The sequence below is a fragment of the Cololabis saira genome, chromosome 19 (genome assembly GCF_033807715.1).
Source record: "Cololabis saira isolate AMF1-May2022 chromosome 19, fColSai1.1, whole genome shotgun sequence".
Lineage (NCBI taxonomy): Eukaryota > Metazoa > Chordata > Actinopteri > Beloniformes > Belonidae > Cololabis > Cololabis saira.
In genome coordinates, this window is record NC_084605.1 from 35,799,560 (window position 1) to 35,811,848 (window position 12,289).

The following is a 12,289-nucleotide window of genomic DNA, read 5'->3' on the forward strand; positions in this document are numbered from 1 at the left end:
GCACACCTCTATTCAACAGACAAGGCTGACATCAGTACAGCTCTCAGGGATGGCTGGGAAAATCCCAGAGGAAGCCTGGAAGATGGATATCTGCTCGCAGAGAAAATAGACTTCATGGAACAATAATCACACCTTCTCTCCCTCCTGGTCTGCCTCTGCCTCTCATCCTCTACACTGCAAAGCATTACAGTGATGGCGGAGATTATTCTGTTATTCATTTATGTTTTGACTGTTTAAACCCAGAGGAGAAGCAGAGAACATTTCCCCCCAAAAAATGTATTTAATTTTATGTAGAATAGGAAGGCAAACGCACTCGTGAAGCCAAACTCTTGTCACACACTATACTGAATATCATGGACGCGGACAACTGAGATGCTCTCATACACACAAACAGACAAAAGTTAACTTATATACTTTAATCATACTCGTGAATTATTCTCAGGTACGTGAAACCAGTGAAAGTGTTGCACACACCAGTAAAATGCTTTGACACACGAGAGGAACAGGAATGTTGTGCAATGCAAGAAAAATAAATAGATAAATACAATATTTAGGGTAGGTGTTGATAAGATTGTATCAATACAGGTAGTATTATGAATAGTACTCTGTAGCTCAGGACAAAACTACAGCATACAGATATTCAAAAACTAACAGTTATGAGTTACTACTGTGATAATGCGTTGATGATGAAACATTTGGGCCAAATATGGGCTACCTTTGGATCAGTTGTGACACTTTTTTTTTCTCTTTTTGTTTATTTTGGTCATCCAAAAAACAATGTTAATACATCGGTGCAAGTGTCATCATACAGCACACATGGGGAAAACAGCAAAAAACAGAGAGGAACTACAGAGATGGCTCAAATAGATGAGCTTGTGATGCCTGTAACCCTATTATCATACAATCATACTAGACAATGTTTATAAAGAACTGCAGGAAAAAAAAGTCAATGATTGTTAGAGGTAGGTGCAAAGAAGCAAACAAAAGCCCAGTAATAATTGTTACACTATGACATTTGGTGTCAATGAATTTGATTGCATTACAGTATATCCCATTACAGTACCGTATTTTCTGCACTATAAGGCGCACAGCATTATAAGGCGCACTAAATATATGGTAAAATACCGTACTATAGTGGCTGGGGTTGAGTTAGTATCTACCTGATGGAGCTGCACTACAGGAAATGCTACAAAATCCTACAGCAAATGCAAAAAAAAAAAAACAAGAAGAAAAGTACCGTATGTCAAACTTTATTAACAAAATAAAAACCAGCTTTGCTCCGTCTCTTCAAAGTCACCATTATGTGAGTCAGCGTGGCTGCTGTTGTCTTGAACGTATGTGACGATTCCTGACGTTTTTAGCGCCGTTACTTCGGCGACACCAACTACATTACCCACAATCCCCCTGACTACAGTAACAGAAATTACCGTAATGATCATACATTATAAGGCGCACTGCCGGTTTTTGAGAAAATTAAAGGCTTTTAGGTGCACCTTATAGTGCGGAAAATACGGTATATTCTTATACCCGTTGATAGTCTTAATTTTAAACATTTTTTTAAAGGTATGGATCAAACTACACATTCTTAAGTCATTTTCGCAACAATTCCATAGTTTTACACCATTTACTGAAATGCAATGTTCTTTTGACTTTGTTCTTGCCTTTTGGTTTTTGAAGGAACCAGCATTTCTCAGTTCATATTTGTTTTCCTTAGTGTGATTATGGGCCAAATAAGTATCAAAGTTCATAACTGGGCCAAACCTGAGTTTTGGCATGCATTTTAAATCCACGTGTGGCCCAAATGTATAAATGATAGTTTTGACTTGGGGTATGTGAATTGTTGTGAGGGCCAGGTGTGGCCTCAGCTCAGCTCCAGTTAATACTTGAAGAAAAAGCCAAATATGGGCAAAGGCCACTGCTTATATCGGCCAAGTTTGGCCCAAACGGTCTGGGTGACTATGCTGTAAAGAAAAAAGTCATACTGTTCCACAGAACACAGGCTATCAGTGCTCCTACGTGTGCGGTGTGTTACTGAGAGCCTGTAAAAATGTTATTGTCCTCCCACCAGAAACAACAAATGTGAAAGTGTCTTCTTCAACTACTACGAACAAAGGTTTGACTTTTCATTGATTCTAAAATTCATACAAAATTAATCCAATTTTCTTTTTCAATTTTCTCGTTCCTTTTAAGACTGAGATTAAGGTTGTGCCAGTTTTGGCAGCAAAGGTGGATCACTGTCCCTTTTTGGAATGAAAACAGTAAAAAACACAGTGTCCCAATGACGAGACGGGGACGATGGGACGTGGTGTCCATCATTTCATACTGTGTTTTTTATTTTTTTAGTCAATCTGTAAAGTGCAATAGCAGCAAATCATGTAAACTTCAACGAATCTTTGCTTAACCTTTTCATGTCAAGTGATGACTACATGAATTACATTGAAGTATTGGACGAGCATTACAGAAGCGTTACTGAGCAAGCAGAGGTGTCAAGTAACAGAGTACAAATACTTTGTTACCTTACTTAAAGGAGCATGAGGCAGGATTGAGGCAGGATTTATGAAAAAAATGTGTATACGTTTTAAGTTTTCTAGTAATAATGTCAGATGAAGCGTTCCAAACCAAAAAGAATGAGCCCTCTATCGTATCTCTCCGTTGCCTTGAACAGGCTGTGTGCTGCAAAATGTGCTGCAATTCGGTCCAGAATTTCCCGCGCTGGGCTGCGGATGTGACGTCACATGACGCTGCATGCTCGTTCTCCCCGTTCTCCCGTGCCGGCTTCACTGTTGGCTGCAGTACCCCCGACGGCCGTCGTGGTGAAGGGTGGCGCTAGAGAGTCTCATTTCTTAAAAGGAGCCTCATGCTCCTTTAAAGGAGCATGAACCAGGATTGAGGCAGGATTTATGAAAAAAATGTGTATATGTTTCAAGTTTTCTAGTAATAATGTCAAGTGAAGCGTTCCAAACCAAAAAGAATGAGCCCTCTAGTGCAGTGGTTCTCAACTCCGGTCCTCGGGACCCCCTGCCCTGCATGTCTTGGATGTTTCCCTGCTTCAGCACACCTGATTCTAATTAACGGTCGTCACCACCTTGTCATCAAAGTATGGACACTTCTGTTGATGACACAGCTCCTTGTATCATGGTGTGCTGAAGCAGGGAAACATCTAAGACATGCAGGGCAGGGGGTCCCGAGGACCGGATTTGAGAACCACTGCTCTAGCGTATCTCTCCGTTGCCTTGAACAGGCTGTGTGCTGCAAAATGTGCTGCAATTCAGGGGCCAAATTTTCCCGCGCTGTCCTGTGGATGTGACGTCACATGACGCTGCATGCGAGTTCTCCCCGTTCTCCCGTGCCGGCTTCACTGTTGGCTGCAGTACCCCCGACGGCCGTCGTGGTGAAGGGTGGCGCTAGAGAGTCTCATTTCTTAAAAGGAGCCTCATGCTCCTTTAAGTAGAAATTTTGGTTATCTATACTTCACTGGAGTAATTATTTTTCAGACGACTTTTTACTTTTACTCCTTACATTTTCACACAATTATCTATACTTTTTACTCCTTACATTTTAAAAACAGCGGATAGAGTGAATTTGGTTGTGGTTGTTTCAGATGTTCTTGTCCAGTTTTGTTCTTACATCCGTTCCCTCAGATTCCTGCAACTAAACTTGGATGTACATTCCAATAAAGGTTAGGATAAATGATAACATGCCTCTGAAGTTTGACTTTTTGCACCATTACAATACTTATATGCAACTAGTCATCATATCTGCTGCTCTCTGAAACACATGTTAATGCTCAATAGTACACATATATGGTTCTTTAATATATTTGCATTATACTAAGATACATTCATTTTCAATGGCTTTTGTCCTTAATGGCTTTTTCCCCCTTACATTACTTTAACTTTTATACTTTAAGTAGTTTTGAAACCAGTACTTTTATACTTTTATACTTGAGTAAAAAACTTGAGTCGATACTTCAACTTCTACAGGAGTATTTTTAAACTCTAGTATCTATACTTCTACCTGAGTAATGAATGTGAATACTGAAGACACCTCTGTGAGCAAGGATATCATTATGTATGCTGGTGTAGATTCTCCCCCGTCCAGGTTGTTGTGGTCCTAAAAGGTGTAAATCAAGGGACCTTAGTTACTTGGTTCTTGGAGAAGTTCTACCCTCCATAAAAGGCTTCTTCAGTTAAAGCTCCCTAGTGGAGAGTTTCCGGCTTCATATTCAAAACTAGAAAATGAAAAATGATATTTTACGGGGGGAGAAGAGGACCGGTGATTCGCATGTAACCTCAACATTTTATAAACCTGAAATTCCTCACCAGTCAGTTTTAATCCGAGGAAGCATTTTGCATGGGAGGTGAAACGCCCACAAGAACCAAGAAAAAAATACACAAGAAAAATCTATTACTGCCTTTGAGCCAAGTATTTGGTGATTATACTATCAATATTATTTTAAACGTCTTTGCATTCCCTTGCACACATTTGCTGCTCTCTAGTTAGTTCATCATGTCTTCAGCTGCATTTAATGAACTACCATCTAATCTGCATGGAGTGAATTGCTCGATTTATTTCTTGGTACTGTAAGAACCGATGCCAACATCTGCACTGCTCTATCTATCTAAAAGCAGGGCAGCACTCGGCTTGTCCTCCTGTGATGAAGCTTCAGCCCATTATGTGCAGGGAATACATATGCGCTGTATTTCCTAACAGTGCTGTGATCAGCTGGCCAGTGTTGGTTAGAATAACATACGACATTGTAAAAGTTGCATCTGTGCAGGGCAGCGGGTCCTGTTTACTAACAAGACTCCACTGGAATGAAGGGTTGTAAATCTTTTACAAAAAACCTGGGGAAGGTTTTGCTATTTCCTACTGGTTTGGTTGTTCATTTTTGTTTTTCTTGAGATAACACTTCTTGACCTGGATGTCTGTTCCCATCTATACACCGAGATCAGAGCCACCAACATGTCGTATAAGCAGTTATTCTTCCCATCTTTGCAGGTTTTTGCCTGGTCCAGACGGCTCATTTGCCACAATGACTGCGTTTCCATGCATCAATAATCCTTTTAAAACCCGAATATTGGCAATAACCCGAATTTGCACGGCCATGTTAACACCAATAACCCCTTTGAATAACCCGAATTTGCTCATATTCCGGTTTTTAAAAACCCGAATATGAGCCCTGGGTTACTCCTTTTAAAACCTGAATATTGGGTCATGTAAACACCAAACGGAATATCCCCATCAAACGGAACATGAATTTGTTTTCTGTAGGGGTGTAACAATATATCGTGCCACGAAATTTCGCGATACAAAAACGTCACGATACGTGTCGTGGAGGTGACAAAGTGTATCGCGATATTGGATTATTAATATTAATCTATTGTGTTGACTAGTAACGCACATCCGACCACGAGTGCCGACCGCGCCTCGACCCGCGGACTAAAATCTTCCTCCGCTCAGAAGAAACTAGGACCGTTTTGAGCTCTGAACTTTTACTTATGTAAGGCTGGTGTAGAGTTAAGCCTTACCTTATTAAATTAAACCTTTTTGGGGTGGTGAGTAGGATAAACACGGGGAAACTTCTGCTGAGTTCCAGTGTACTTTAATGTCCCTCAACAGTGTAGGATTTTAGAACATCAACACAGCACCTAGTGCCGTACTGTGGCGTATCACTCCGCCCAATCTAAAACAGACTAATCACTACAGATAAACTGACTAGTGTCATTATAGTCCCTGATTTACATCAGAATATAAAGAATAGATTTCCCTGAATTACCAAAATAACCTTCTTAACAAAAATAAATCTCCTCTTACACTTATAAGGTGAGCATGAATCAATCTTTTTATGATGTAAAATTGTATGTAATTATTTATTTACTTTTATTTATTTAATTTTAGTTGTTAAATTTCTGGAAAAGAAAAAAGTCAAGTCATACATGAGAGAAACTATTCAGTTTGTGGTAAAATATTTGTACTTGTCTGAAACTGAAGATGCATAATGCAAACCTGACATTTACTTTTAGTTCAGTTTGTGGAAAATGGTTGGCCTGGCTTTCTCTTTAAAACTTAAACAGTTATAAAGCATTACAAACTGGAACAATAGGACAAACGCACAGTATTGTTTTGTATTTTGTGTCTTTCAAATAAAAGACAATTTTTTCCAGTCATATGTTCCTCATTCAAGGTTGTTAAAAAAATACTGCTATAATATCGTATCGTTATTGTGACCTCAATATCGTGTATCGTACCGTATCGTGAGATTAGTGTATCGTTACACCCCTAGTTTTCTGCACATGTTCTGTTCACAAGGAATCCTGGTCTTTTGAGTCCAGGAAGTTCTTATAAACACGGAGAAACCAAGACCAGGAGGAGACTAATCACTTCATAAATGTAATGAAGGATATGAACATTTCTGCATTTGTAGACGGTAGAAAGTACCGGGATAGAAGATTTACAAGAAGGTGAGAGAAAAGTTGCGTGAAGCAGCATTTGTTTTGAATTTGGATACAGGAAGAAGAAGCAGAAATGACGGTAATTGCGTCATCACGTTCTCCGTGCGTCGCTGGTTTGATCCAGATATCCAGAATGATTAATCACCATGTAAATGGAATATTCCCAATGTTTCAGTAACCGGAATATTAGCAATAACCCAAATTTTGACTGCATGTAAACGTAGTCACTGAGACCTGTCAGTCAGCATCTCTCATCATCTTTGAACAGACAACAGTGCTCTTTTAATGATTTTCAAGCTTAATTTTACATGTGTACCAACTGTTTGTGTCGTTCACGCCTGAACAGGTGGTTAATAACACATTCTCCATAATTCTTGTAAGCGCTTTTCCAAAGGTTAATCTCAAGTCGACAACCTGCAAAGATGCATGAGCCGTGGAACAATAGTCACTAGTTACATCACACTGTAGCAGCTGGACTGCGTGTTTGTGTGAACGGCAGATGACAGATGTGGATCCCCTGCATGACTGCCTCTTTATCCCTCAGTGTAAGCTGATGCTCCTCATATATTACTAACCAGTCATTTGTTCTCTACGGGGCATCTCTTTCTCCTCCCCCTCTTTTGCTTCCTTTTCCTGTCTGTTCTCATCTGCCTCTTTCCTCTTTATCAGTTAGCCCAGTTTTCTCTGATGACTAAACTTACAGGACTGTCTCAGAAAATTAGAATATTGTGATAAAGTCCTTTATTTTCTGTAATGCAAAAATGTCATACATTCTGGATTCATTACAAATCAACTGAAGTATTGCAAGGCTTTTATTATTTTAATATTGCTGATCATGGCTTACAGCTTAAGAAAACTCAAATATCCTATCTCAAAAAATTTGAATATTCTGGGAATATTAATCTTAAACTGTAAGCCATAATCAGCAATATTAAAATAATAAAAGGCTTGCAATATTTCAGTTGATTTGTAATGAATCCAGATTGTATGACATTTTTGTTTTTTTAATTGCATTACAGAAAATAAAGAACTTTATCACAATATTCTAATTTTCTGAGACAGTCCTGTAGACGGTATGAAAACATAAAAAGCCTCAGTTTTAATGTCAAATAGCAGATGTACATGAAGAGATTTCAAGTTGAGCCAAATCTTGTCTTTTTATTTCTGTCTTGATCCAATCTTAACTCAAACAAAGGTTTCCAAGCATTCGCATAAAATAAAGATGAAACTGGTTTTATTTCCACTTTGTTAGCCGGTACAATTAAATCAGCTCCAACAGTTGCTCTCTCAGCATGACAGCAAGTAATTCAAGATAAAAGGTTAATTGCATCGAAAATCAAATTTTGTGCTTTTCTATCACATAATTACAAAGAATTTCTCGACACTAAAGTGGGCTCTGGCAGTTAATGGTTGATTTTACGCTGAAAGTGTGTGAAAGTATACCTGGGCATTTATTTCTTCGCCTATATCTACCTATATAGTCTTGATTCTTTTCTTCTGATGTCTCTTGGGGATAAAGAATCTCTGAGATGACTTTGTGCATGAGCGAGCAATGAATCCATCTAATGTCAGATTTGTGTCAACCCAGTGAAAAGCTCTATGCAAGAGCTGTGTTAGGGAAATTAGAGCGAAGCATAAAAGGTGTGAAGCTCATGCAAAATGACTTAAAACGGGGAAAGAGACTTCTGCATTCTAACAATATCACAGGCAGTAAATGCAGTCTCTTCATTTGAATAAGCGCTATTTCAATACCTCACATGTGTATTACTATTCAGATGCTGTTGGTCTAGATTTGGGAGCCCGGATAAACAGGAAACGGTTGCCAGTGGTGAAAAAAAATTCCCTGTAAGATGAAATTTGACTGTGGAAGAAGAAGCAAAGAGTGATGTGTCTGCAGCAATCACCTGAGGATTCAGACGCGTCTTGTTGTGTCAGTGCTCCCAAACACACAGCGTAGCAGCTGTCACCATGACACACTCACACACACACACACACACACACACACACACACACACACACACACACACACACACACACACACACACACACACACACACACACACACACACACTTGCCTGCGTGCATTCACACACTCACACATGCTAAAGTTACCATAAAAGATTCATGCTGACTTTGGGACTCAGTGTGCACCTGGACAGAGCAGTATGTGTGCATGTCTGTGGATGTACCAAGTAAAGGGCCATTTGATTAAAAAAAAAAACTATCACTATCAACCTCACTGCTGCGTTATAGCATAATATTCAAGAAACAATTTGGAAAACCTTGAATTCTTGAACAGTCAATGCAGATTCTGTTGTTTTCCATTGTATCTTTCATATTCACACCCACACAAGGCTTGTATTAATTCATGAGTTTGAGAGCAAAGCTTTGAACATAGCAATACCTACACTTTTTGTCTAAACACATTGTTACACATTGGATTTAAAAAGTATACAAACCCTTAGGAAGTTGGAAGTTTTTAAAATATTAACAGATATAACAAGAACATAAATGTCAGACTTGTTACATTTTTAATGCAATATTCAAACAAACAGATATCCAAACTAAAACATATATATTTATTTACTGGGAATATTTTAAATGAAGAACCTTCCACAGCTTGATCGCAGAAATCTTAACACTTTACTTTGTTGAACAAAGTCACAAAGACTTGATGTTCTAGTAAATTCTTTGTGAATAAGTTTTTATTCATTGCACACATCCAGACTTTGGAATGATATCCCACTCTTCTTTCTAAAATAAAACAAAAGTCCCTTTCAAATTGCGAGTGGATCTCCTGTGAACGGCTCCTTCCAGATGGGGGTGAGATCTGAACTCTGACTGGGACACTCACACTTTCATTTTCCTTTTCTTGGTCGATTTTGATTTATGCATTGGTTCATGTTGGAAATTGCAATTCATCTTCAATTTCAACTTTTTTTTTTAGACAACAGAAGGTGCTGTTCCACAATACCCTGGTTTCCAGATGTATTCTTTCCCACATCTATCCTGATAAGATTCAGATTCAGATTCAGATTCAGAAAAACTTTATTTATCCCCGAGGGGCAATTGCAAAAACAATTAAAGCTGCAAGCAGCGATGAACGGGCCCTCGCACTCATGGCCAACGCCCCTCCTTCCAGCCCCCCCCAAAAAGAGAATATTAAAAATACGATAAATGTAAAAAAAAAATAAAATTAAACAAGATTTATCTTCTCATTACAAGCAAAAAAATCTTGTTCCACTGGCAGATTTTTCTACTTATTTTAAGTGAAAACAGGTGAACAGGTGAAACAGATGAAAATGGTGTTTTTTTTCCAGTTATGAGTCTTGTTTTAAGTGTAATGAGGTTTTTTTTACTAAAATGAGACATTTTCACTAGAAATAAGACAAATATTTTTGTTAAGATTTTGAGTTTTTGCAGTGATCCATTTTACTTATCCTGTGAAGAACAGAGTCATATTGATAAGTTCAGAAAACTGTTTTTTATTGTTGTGTTTTGATGTATTTGATCTAAGCCCAGTGGATATTTAAAGCTTACAGAAGGCTGCATTTAACTGCTGCTATGTCATTCCTGCAGTATTTCTGCAGGTGTTTTGGTCACTGCTATTATTTGTAATATATTATAATATTTGTAATCAGAACAAATTATCTGTCCCCATATGATAAAATCCACCATCCCCCCTGATTTTTTTTTACAACTCGAGTACTGGCTGCGGTTCTGTTTAAAGCCGGGCAGACACTGTGCCATTGCCGGCTCGTTTTGAACCAATTTTCCTCTTGTTTCAATCATTAATATGTGTGCAGACAAGGTAAAAAAAAAAAAAAAAGAAAACTCAAACTCTTTCAGTTCACTGTGTTTTCTAGTAGTTCTTCTAGTTTTCTATTGTTACTTTTAAGTTTACTGTTCCCTTTGTGGTTTTAATTAAAGCATGTAGCTTTAATTATCACCCAATTCTGTGTTTCACCTTGTTAGTCAACTTCACTCCAACTCATTACCACCAATTTTACACTTATTTTTGGAATGAATGGTCAATAGACCTCATTTACATAAAATCATAGCTCATTTTTGAGATAGATAAAGATAAGCCGAAATTCTGATTTTTTTTGACTATAGTTAAACTCAGAGGCATATAAATTGATGGATTATCACAGACGGGTATATGTGAAAATGAAATGAAATCATTTAAAAATGTTTGGACCACCACCCAGCACCAGCCAGTGGTTGGTGGGTCAAATTGAATATCACAGGAGGGGAGAAATTGAATAAAATATCCATAATTCAATGCAAGTAGTGATCAGAGGTGGGTAGTAACGAGTTACATTTACTCCGTTACATTAACTTGAGTAAGTTTTGGGAAATTTTGTACTTTTAGGAGTAGTTTTGGATAACTGTACTTTTTACTTGAGTAGATTTGTGAAGGACAAACTGTTCCTCTTACTCCGCTACATTAGGCTACGTTGAGCTGTTACTTTTCTTTTATCCTTTTTATCCGTGTACGCGTCAATCTCATGACATCACTGGGTGATTCTTTGGGAAAAAGGTTTGTTTTTGCATGTTTTGTCACATTTACACAGACTCAAACACACACAGAGTTTCTATGAGTTCATGTTTGTTCTAGTTCTGCTGGTTAAAAAAGAAAAGTACAAAGGCTTGAAATTTTGTGCTACTGGTGCTTAATTTATTTTTTTATTCTGTTATTTTATTATTTATTAAAGTTCTTGAATTTACTTTACGCTTATTTTAATTTAAGCTATTTTTCATTTTTTTATTAATTTTAATTTATTTTATTATTTTATTGATTTTAATTTGCCTGAAGGTGATTATTTTGTACTTTTGTCTTTTTGAATGGGTGTGTTAAAAAAATAAATCAGACGTTACTCAACAGTTACTCAGTACTTGAGTAGTTTTTTCACCAAGTACTTTTTTTACTTTTACTCAAGTAATTATTTGGATGACTACTTTTTACTTCTACTTGAGTCATATTATTCTGAAGTAACAGTACTTTTACTTGAGTACAATTTTTGGCTACTCTACCAGCTCTGGTAGTGATCATCAATTTTATTTGAAATGAGTGTAACAGAGGCAGTTATATGGATGAAAATCATATTTTTGATATAAAAGAAAAGTGAATATGGGTCAATTTGACCAAAAGACCACAGAAGGGTTATCTATTAACATTTCAACATAATCAACTCATCCAAGAGATATTCAGAAGAGCTTCTCTTCTGCAAATGGTACAGTAGATGAGCTGCCATACAAAGGAATTTCCCTTTGGGGATTAATAAAGTAATTCTTATTCTTATTCTTAAAATCCGTCTAGCTGACGTGACCCAGGCAGACCAAACAACAGGCTTCAGCTTGAGCGGCCGTTTTCCGCTTGGTCCTAGTGCTGACCTGTCTCCATTTAATATAGCGTAACATTGTTTTTGGACGGTAAAAACTGCAGGGGACCAAAACTGCCTTTTGAAAAAGTGCAGGATACATGTCCCCCCCCCCCCCCCCATATTACGTCCGTGTATGAACGTACAGTCAGTGTGAGCAGAGACCTGTCGCATCAGAGCATCAGGTCCGTCCCAGCCGGTGTTCTGCCAATTTCTGCTCCCTGCCGAAAAAATGCTACGTTTGGGTTCTGCGCATGCGCACAGTCGATTTTCAAAGTTTGCATCATTTCTTGCACGATGTAAAATGGATAATGGGATGTTGATTATTTGATCCTTCAAAATACACGACCCATGACATGAATGCATTACACTTTGTGAACATTATACGATAAAGAGAAAAAAAAAAAACAATTCTATGGCTTTATTTGATATTCATTCAGTCATTCGCCT

General features: G+C 37.8%; 1 protein-coding gene across 1 annotated transcript in view; it reads right to left on the reverse strand.

The window, feature by feature from the left end:
- The window catches only part of LOC133419473 (protocadherin-15-like), a 447,680-nt gene that overhangs the window by 350,868 nt on the left and 84,523 nt on the right, over window positions 1-12,289 (reverse strand). The gene's annotated exons all lie outside the window — the stretch shown is intronic.